Source organism: Pongo pygmaeus, chromosome 16 (assembly GCF_028885625.2).
Source record: "Pongo pygmaeus isolate AG05252 chromosome 16, NHGRI_mPonPyg2-v2.0_pri, whole genome shotgun sequence".
NCBI lineage: Eukaryota > Metazoa > Chordata > Mammalia > Primates > Hominidae > Pongo > Pongo pygmaeus.
Window position 1 is genome coordinate 44,441,465 of NC_072389.2, and position 10,286 is coordinate 44,451,750.

The 10,286-nt window shown below is 38.0% G+C and overlaps 1 pseudogene; it reads left to right on the forward strand.

The window, feature by feature from the left end:
* Positions 1-5,148: 5,148 nt before the first annotated feature.
* Positions 5,149-5,705, forward strand: LOC129013957 (putative uncharacterized protein encoded by LINC02915; annotated as a pseudogene).
* Positions 5,706-10,286: the final 4,581 nt, after the last annotated feature.

The window sequence follows — 10,286 nt, forward strand, 5'->3', positions numbered from 1 at the left end:
TAACAAAATCTTTAACAAACCAGCCACAAAAGTTAGCTGTATGAACCAGACCTATAGAGAATATAAAGGGACATGTAACCCATAGGAAAAGGAAATTCATCTCCTCAACAGTCATGATTATTTAGGAAAGATTTATTCCTTTTCAGTATGTCCCTTGCAAGAGGAGACTATTTGTGTCTTACCATTTTGCCCCCGACAAACTGCCTAATTTCATATCTCGAACATAGTAGGTGCTCAAGAAATACTTGAGCATTTGTTAGAAAACTTTAGTAGGAAGGATTTTAATAGTAAAACCTTGAAACTAATCTAAGTGTCTAAAACTAGAGAACTATTTAATAATGTTTTAACAGCCTCCAAAATTATGAGGAAGAATAAGATATAACATAAAAATTGTGATACAAATTATAGATGAAAAATTTAGGTCACTAACAAGAATGTATAAAGTATTCCATTAATTATATATACATACATACACATATTTTACTATTTTATATATCAAAAGATATACAGCATTATACTATGTTGGTTATCTCGGGATCAGATTACAGGTTGTTTTTATTTGCTTCCTTGAGATTTTTTCTGTAATATCTGAATTTTATTCCTTTCTTTCCAAATTTGGGGAAAAAATTAAGGTTTCTGAAAATTAAAAAAATAGATAATATATCAAGTTTGGATTGCAAACCAGAGCTTTCAGCAGAACATAGTTGAGTCTTTGCCATAGACACCAACTCATTTCCTTCCTTTCTGTGGCATTCATTCCACTATCATGCATTTTTTCCCAAATGAGATGACAAAATGGAAAGACCATTTCTACACCAAGCATTGAGCCATCGGAAAGCGGAATGTCAGTCAGGGCATCTGCAGATCAGGAAATCATGTCACAGAAAACAGGACCCGTATAAGGTCTAAGTTTATGCCATTTGCTGATCAGTTACCATATTTCAAAAATTATACACACTGTAATCCCCTCTCTCTGTTCTGCAGGACCTTTGAAGAAGGCATTTTTAGCAAATGTCCTTTAAATGGAGAAAGGAGGCAGATCAATTTACTCCAAACTACTTCAGATTAGATCTTAGTCAGAATGCCTCCCCAGAGTGCCAGAGTGGAAGCTCTTCTCCAGAAGTACTTTTCCTACTGGATTCAGGTTCAGGGTTGGAACCCACAGACCCAGAATGATAGGCTGTCAGCAAAGACAAGCATGTCATTAGCATCCAGCAACCCTCACTTTGTCCTTGTCTCCTTCATCTTCCTTCAAACTTCTATTTTTTTCTTAGATTTCCTTGAAACTCTTTTAAAAATTCCTTTTGAAACAAGTGGGTGCCTGACTCATTGCCTATTTCCTCTGTTTTCCACCCAAGTGGTAAACAATGGGCTCTATTCAAATGTGGACCGTCTGTGACTTGGGAACCTGCGTGCAGACAAAGCTCCTTGTCCCAGGGCAGACTGCCAGACCCATGCTCTCCTCCACTCACCTCCTGGGCTGTTTAATAAGGGCCACTTGGCAAAATGCAACATATTGTCATGGTCCTGTGACCTTGTAGTTCTCTGTCTCCTTTCCCTTCAGCCTGAAATAATATTACTCTAAATTCTCAAGTCAATGCATTTGAGAACAGCCTTTCAAAAGATACTCGTAAGAATAACAGAAGGTAGTTCAAGCCCCAGTCAAAAGGACTACCTGGTTTTATTTATAATAATTTTAATGCCTCTGTCCTAACTCCTCCCACGTTATTAATATTTTGTCTGTAGATGTGGTTGCCAGGAAAGAGAATCTTGCAAAGTCAAGGGCATGACAAAGCTAAGAAATAGAGAAGGCTAGCCTAAGACTTTGGGAAGGCAAAGGTGAAGGAACAAAATAGTAAGAATCAGACTGAGGAACAAGAAGAACAGGACGAAGTTTCAAGTTCAAAGGGAGCAGATAAGACAAAAAAATTACTGAACTTAAATGATAGAGTAGTCTTCAGGCAAAAAAGACAGAGAGAGAGAAGAGACTAGAGAACACATTTGCTTCAAGTGCTTGAGGAAAGCATACCTCCAGTGTGTAGAGGAATCACAGGAGAAGAGTTTGCATATGGTGTCCAAACTCCCTTCCCAAGAATTTATGTTTCCTGAAGAACACTGCCAACGTCCCCCCTCCATCTTAAAATGGTAAGAAAGAGAGTTAAAGAGAAGGCAAGGGAAACAAGTAATTATGATATTCCAGTTATATTAGATATGTGTGCTTTTTAAAATAACTTCAACAACCATATGAAATTGTGGCTCTTATTCCTATTTTTTTACAGATGAGAAAATTGTAGCTTACAGAGTTTAAATAACTTGCTCACAGTCACAGAATTAGTTAGCGCTAGAATTTGAAATCAAGTGGTATGACAAAAAACCATGAGAAAATTCATTCCTTCTTTTACAAGTCACTCTCTATTGACAATCAAACCCTAGTCCTCTAGATTCTCCATGAATATTATTTAAATCTATTCTCTTCTATCCAGCCCTACTGTCCCTCCCTCATAGCTTACCAAGTTTTCCCCAAAAGCCTCCTGACCTCCCTTCTCTCTGTGTCTCCCCATTCTTTTCCTTTCTTCTTTCCTTTTCCTTCCTCTCTCAACATGTATCTCATCAGTTCCAACCTGCTTAAAACCCTTCAGTGACTTCCCACTGACCTAAGATTAAGTCATTGCCCTCAAATATGGCACTGCTTACCCATTGGTCTGCATATTATATTCTCTCTCCAACACTTTCTATGTTCCAGCCACATTGGACTTCTTTAATATCCTCAAAACTACAAGTCGTATACCAGGGAAGGGCTTTTACACAGGCTGTTTATTCACTGTGGAACACTCCCTCCTCCTTTTTTCTTAGCTCAGCCATTCTCAAACTTTTGGGGCTCAGGGCCCCTTTGTGCTCTCAAATATTATGAAGAACCCCAAAGACCTTTTCATTTTAAAAAAGGTAGATTATATCATTATATCACGTTGTAAATTAGAACCAATACATTTTTAAATATTTAATTCATTTTAAAACAACATAGTAAACTGATTATACCTTAACATAAATAACATTTTATGAAAATATAGCCACGTTTTCCAAAACCAAAAATACATAAGTGAGACTAGTAGCGCTGTTTTGCATTTTTTGCAAATCTTAGCAATATCTGGCTTACTAAAGGATCAATGGATTCTCATGTCTGCTTCTGCATTCAGTCTGTTGTGAAATCTATGTTATGCAGCTTCTGTAGAACTCCACTGTACACTTGTAATGCAATAAGAATGAAAAAGCAAATGACTTCTTAGTATTATAGGAAAACAGTTTTAACTCCCCCCTAAAAGCGTCTTAGGCAGAGACATCCAGGAAATCCAAGGTATACATTAGGAACTCTTAATTATCCTTTATGTCTTGTCTTAAAGTTAAAATTTGCAAGGATGTCTTCCCTGACTTCAAAGAATAGGTCTGAGTCCTCTTGTTATATGTTTCTATAGCATTCTTACCTCTCTGTCAAACACTCACTGTACCTATAATTTATTCAATAATTTGCATAAGGACAGGGACCATGCCAACTTTGTTCGTAGTGAGTCTCCAGTGCTCAGCACACAGCAAGGACTCAGAAAATCTTTGTGGGAGGAAGGAGGAGACAGAAGAAAGGGGGAGAGCAAGGAAGTAAGACCTCAGACTCAATAAGACCGCTCCCTGACAATCGCTCCATTCCTTCAGCAGGATGTACACATAGATGTAACTTTCTACAGCATCCGCTGCAGCTCTGGGCTCCATTTCCCTTTGAAATTGTATGGGAGAAAGGGGCAGGTAATGGACTGGAGTGAGGAGACTGAGGAGAAATTGTAGAGAATAATACTTAGGAGTACATGTGCTGGATTCACTCATTAAGGTAATCATTCGGTATTTACTAAGCAGCTACAATTTGCCAGGCTTTCTTCTGGGCACTTGGGATACATCAGTAAACAAAACAGAGAAAAGGTTCTGGCCTCAAGCGGTTTACAGGCCGACCTGAACTCAACCACAAGTCCCTCCACTTGAGTTGGCCTGGATTGCTTGTCTAATCTTCTTGTGCCTTATTTCTCTCATCAGTAAAATGTGAACAAGCCTTGAGAGTTTCCCGGTGAGAACCAAATAAAAGAATATCTTTAATGTACCCAATAGAATCAGGCACCTTGTAGGTGCCTAATGAATGGAAATCTTTCTGCTAGGAACTCTTATTCCAAAATTGATTTTTTTTTTCATGTACAGAAACTATTTGATAGATTAGAATCCAGTCACTCACGGGATATCACTTGGGTAGTTGTCAGGGACGGGGAGTGTTGTCTTTAGGGTCTTCTCAGGATTCAGCGGGGGCTGGCTGCAGTATCATTTTCCTACAGAGAAGCATCACCTCTGGCTTCCTCTCTTCTTCACAAGCCACCTGGATATGTTTACACTGAACTATGCAAGGTACTATCGTAGTCTTAAGCTATGGGGTATTTCAAAACAGACTTTCCTGAGGACTCTTGCAAAAATAATTATGCCACGAGTGTCAGACCATTTGAAAGAAGATATTCATAGCCAACTGTTTGTAAGGGACCACCTCCTTACATGGGTTTTTTGTGTATCACAGGATTGCTGGAGTTTTCCAACTTCACCCTCTGAGTTTTGTTTGGCCTTTCTGAGAAAGGTACACTGCCTTTGAAGTAGGATTACCAGGAGATCGAGGGGAAAAAAATTGTAGGGCTCTTTGACTTTTCGTTTCCCTTTCCATCTACTTACTCTTTGTGCCTTCTCCAGTTAGTATCACACTAGAGAAGTGTTAGACAGAGGAAGAGGAAGAAAGAAAAAGGGACAATCTTATCAGTTGATTTTGCTATGTGTCACCAGTCTGGTAAAAACATTTGAAGTTAGAAAGTATTCAAACATGAATAAAGTTTGGGAATTACTTGTACGGATTTAATTTCCTCAGAATACCCTCATTGTTCCTTCGCAGGAAATATTCATGAGTCAACTATCCAGAATCATAGTTATTATTCAAGCGATGTGGGTTTAAAAGGAGATTTGATGCCATGGCAAACCTCACTGACTTAGACTGTTCTTCAAGTTAAAGAGCAGGATGATGTCTGAAGTGACTGAAACACATATGGCTTCAGTGTGTCAAGAAGACCTGAAAGATCCCACATGGAAGTGAAATTCATTACTGGCAAGCACAGTGGCAGGAGACCCCAGAGGGCTGAGCCGCAAAGAATTTGCAGAGCCTTATGGCTAACTCCATGGCCTAGTTTGATCTTGAGGTTATTGTCTTGGATAATCCTCTCAAATCTGTTCCTGCACTTAAGAGCCACTCATCACATGATGGAGCTCCCTCTCAGGTTCCTTTACATCGCCCTGTCAGAAATGACTTTCAGGGAACATAGATATCATATCAAATCATCCAACAGATGTCCCTTTCAAATAAGTTGGAGCAGAACCAACTATGTGGAGAAGTCATAAACAAGGCAACAGACACCCCAGTGATTTCCAGCAGATTGGCGTTGCTCTTTGCACAGAAACCTCAGTCTCCTGGGTGGAAGAACATGAGTTCAACAGAGCATGTGTGCACTATACTGGCTGACTCTTGCCCTGCTCAGGCTCATGCTGCTGACAGGGGATAGAGGGGACACTTTGGAGTCCAAATCTTGCATCATCTCAATGAAGTGTTGTTCAACGTCACGGCTCTAAGAAGTAACCTATTTTAATAACTGGCATCAAAGGACTTAGGAGAGAGAAACCCAGTATCCAGACCTATTTCCGTCAGTTACTCTCTCCTTGTATTGGGAGGATTGGCCAGAATCTGATTCCTGTTTCTGATTTCCTTCCTCACTGGCATCAGAGGATTGCACTATAGGAAAACTAATATCTAACTGAGCTCCAAGTGCTAAATAAGAGCATCTCACGTTCATTCCGGGCCAGCAAGAGGTTCAGGGTGACCAAGTCACAGACTATAAATTTGAACATTTGATGATTTTTGCAGGAGACTGGGTGAACAAAGGAAAACCCGAGAGATGCATAAAGGTGGAAACTAGGATTTCTCATTTGAATTATTTAACATGCCTCACTCTAATGGTTATAAATATAAAGGAACTGCAGGTTCTTCAAGAAGGTGAAATGAAGTTACTGAGTTTTTTTTTAACCTACTTTAGAATAGGAAACATGCTTACTAATATTTATAAGGCACTGCAAGGCACCAGCCAAAAAGCCTGATTTATTGGCAGGATATTTTTGTTGTTGTTGTTTCTATTGTCCATATAGGCAGGCAATTAATACTTTTTAGAAAATTAAGTTGCCAACTCAACACTGCCTACTTTTGAATTTTTATTCTAGCAACAGCCCATAATTTATTGAAAATTCCCTATGTGCCAGGCACTACACTAGACATTAGGAGTATGAAAATTAATATGGTAAAGATCCTGGCTTTAAAGAGTCTTTAACATTATTTCAGCAGTTTTATTACAGGTGTATATGTTGGAATTGCCAGAACACTTAGGTCAAAGCAAGGGTTCAAGCATGACGTTGCAGAGTAGATTTCAGCTGAGCTTAAAGGATGTGAGGATAAGTATACACATTTTTTAAATTACCCAGAATGTAGTGCCTACTGAAATGCTTGAGCCTCAGTTGCTTCTAAGAGTCCAACTTCAGAACTTGTATCTTGCTAGATTGAGCTCATTGCTTAATTTCTAGCCAACATACCCCATCTCTCTTAGCTGAATACTAAGCTCATCAACTTCTCCTTTGATCTAGGTCTTGAATAGAATGTTGAACATGACAGGGCTGAAGGCAGAAACCATAGAAACTTCCATCCAGAGTTATATTCATCTCTTAATAGCTGCCTACTGTTGCAATCAGAATTAATTCACTTCTTGCCCAGTTGTGACACTTCACTCACCTTCTACTCAAGGGAGACTTTAAGACTTGTTGAAGTTGAACTTCTCAGGTTCTTATACTTAGTGACACTGTTCATGCAATGGCTCAGTATTTCTTGATTTCTTGGAACCAGCAAAAGTCACAAACTGAATCCTCAAATTAGAATTCATAAGTGACTAACTTGTAGCATAACTTTATTATACTAGGAAAGATGGGGCAAGGGACAGAAAAAATATCTATAACATCTTCTATGTTCAAATATAAGCACTTTATGTATATTTAGTCATTCAAACTCCAAATACACATTAAGAAGTAGTTATCAATATTCCACTCTCTAATTCTACAATTTCTACCTTTTTAGATTCCACATATAAGTGAGATCATATGGTATTTGTCGCTCTGTGCCTGACTTATTTTACTTAACATAATGTCCTTAGGTTCATCCATGTTTGCAAATGGCAGAATTGCCTGTTGTTTTTTCCTTAAGGCTAAATAGTATTCTATTTTGTATATTTAGCACATTTTTAAAAATCTGTTCATCAGCTGATGGACACTTAGGTTGATTCCATATCTTGGCTCTTGTGAATAATGCTGCAATGAACACAGGAGTGCAAACAACCCTTTGAAATACTGATTTAAATTCCTTTGGGTATAAACCCAGAATTGGCTATGGGGAGTTAGACAGGGAAAGGGTACACATTGGTCTACAGATACAAAGTTTCAGTTAGATAGGAGGAATAATTCTGGTGTTCTATTGCACAGCACAGTGTCTATAGTTAATAGTAATGTATTATATATTTCAAAATAGCTAAAAAAGGGAATTTTAATTGTTCTTGCCACAACGAAATAATTGTTTCAGAAAATGAATATGCTAATTAGCCTGATTTGCTCATTCCACAATGTATACACGTATCAAAAAGTCACATTGTACCCCATAAATATACAAAATTATTTGTCAATTACAATAAAACTCTTTTTAAAAAAGTAATTATCAAGGTCTCCATTTGACTGATAAAACTTAGATTAAATCTGAGCTAGAACTCAGCCAATATTGCACCAAATGTTCTTTCCATTATGTTCCTCCCTCTTCCTCACTAAGATTGCGCCCCTTCTCCTCCCTAACTCTCCTCAAGTTCCCATCACCCTTCACTAGTTTTCAAACCAAGGAAAAAATCATTCAATAAGTGATAATACTTGACCAAGAACTTTTAAAGAGTTTTGAGTTAAAGAAAATGTGACTTGGGTTAAAGTCACATTTTAAACTTGTGATTTGTGTTAAAGAAAATGAAGCCCCTAAATGACTTTTCTTGAATAGGCATTAAAAAAAAATTGACCTTTAAATCACTTAATCCTCGCATATCTATATGCTATGGACTGAATTGTGCCCCCCAAAATTCCTATTTGAAACCCTAACCACTTCTCCACAATGTAACTGTATTTGGAGATAGGGCTTTTATTTAGAGGTGGAACACTGAACCTAATTAAGGTTAAATGAGGTCATTGTCATTAGGGTGAGACCCTAATCCAATAGGACTGGTGGGTTTATTAAAGGAAGAGACTGATTCTCTCTCTCTCTCTCTCTCTCTTTCTCTCTCTCTCTCTCTCTGTCAGGTGAGGACACAGTAAAAAGAAGTAATCTGGGAGCCAGTAAGAGGGCCCTCACCAGAATCTGATCATGCTGGAATCCTGATGTTGGACTTCCAGCCTCCAGAACAATGAGAAATAGATTTATGTCATTTAAGCTACTCAGTATTTTGTTAAGGCAACTTCAGCAGACTAATATACTATATAATCTACAGACCCCCTCCAGGAATGCCATTTGGACCATTTTACAAGGACAGTATATGAGATTCAAAGGGGTCATTAGGACATATGACGAGGAAAGTTGGTTATTCCAGGGTTTTACTTACTAAATTCCAGTACATAGTTCGAACCACTATGGTACACAGTACATTTTCCCACAGGAATGCCATAGCCTACTATTCCAACAGGATCAGGGAATCAAAAGTGAGCAAATTCAGGGGGTGCAATTGTACTATATTGGACAGATGGGCATGACTCTGCGGTTGCGGGGGAGCACCATCTGTTGCAGACACACAAGTGCTTCTTGCTCTCCTTGGGAAGACTCACAGATGTTTCCATAACAGGTGTGTTTGCTTCCCCCATGTAGCTTTCCCAGACACGTCACACACAGCACTTTCACTGAGCTACCTTTTCTACTCAGGCAAAGTAAGCAGAGAAATGAGACCTCTGGCTTGATCATTTAATTTAGAGGGAAAAAAGATGCGACTTGGTTGCTTCTGAGGTGCTTGAATGTACTTTTGGCAGAGAGTGTGGAAATAGAAAAAATACCAAATACTGAAGACAGCATGTTTCTTAAACTGTGAATCATTGTTGAATTCTTTATTTTTATAAGTTCCAGGGTACATGTGCAGGATGTGCAAGTTTGTTACACAGGTAAACGTGTGCCATGGTGCTTTGCATCTATCAACCTCTCATCTAGGTATTAAGCCCTGCATGCATTAGCTACTTATCCCAATGCTCTCCTTCTTTCCCTCCTTTGCGTGTGGTTCTTGAGTAATAGAATCAGGACAGGATAATGTGCATTATGCTTCCTGAACAATCGATTAGTAGGCTGAGGCTTGAAAGGTAAGGCAATATGGTGCCAATGAGCTTATTATTATATTCAATATGTTGAGTTATTGAGCATATAATTATTAAAAATGAATTATTAAACACACAATGAACTCAAATGTGACTACTAAATTCACAATCTTAGATTGTCTTTAACCTATTGTCCCCATGCATTCTACCAAAAATTTTTAGTATCTAACTTTTTCATGAATCCAGTGAAAAATACAGACAAAACTGAACTTTAAGGCATACCATTTTTTTCTGGTATATAACTGACCTGTGGTTAATTAGAAAATTTGGAGATGTTTGTCTTTCAATCATCATGTATAAGAATGTAATCTTCCACAAATCCTGAATTTAAAATACTCTACGTGTCCAGAACTCTTTTCTAGAGAGTAGCATAGAATGGTGGAAAGTCATATGTAACCCTAAAAGGAAAGCCTCCATGTAATTACCTCTAACTATAAAATTGCATACAAAGAGAACCAGTCTACCAAGTGTAATTAAAAGCAGTTCAAATTGTAATTATTTTTCACAATTAATGACAAACACAGAGAGATATACCCTTACTGCAAAAAAAAAGGGGTCTTGAGGTTATATTTCCAATTATTGCACTGGTATTCCGCCTATGAATTTATCTATTACTCTATCATGTGACCCCAAAATCTCACCTTTCACAGATGTAGCAATTTTTCATTTTTAAAATAATTTTTAAATAATGTTCTAAGATGAGAATTATCTGTGTAATTGTGTAATCATCTATCTAGCTGCCCAGAGAATTT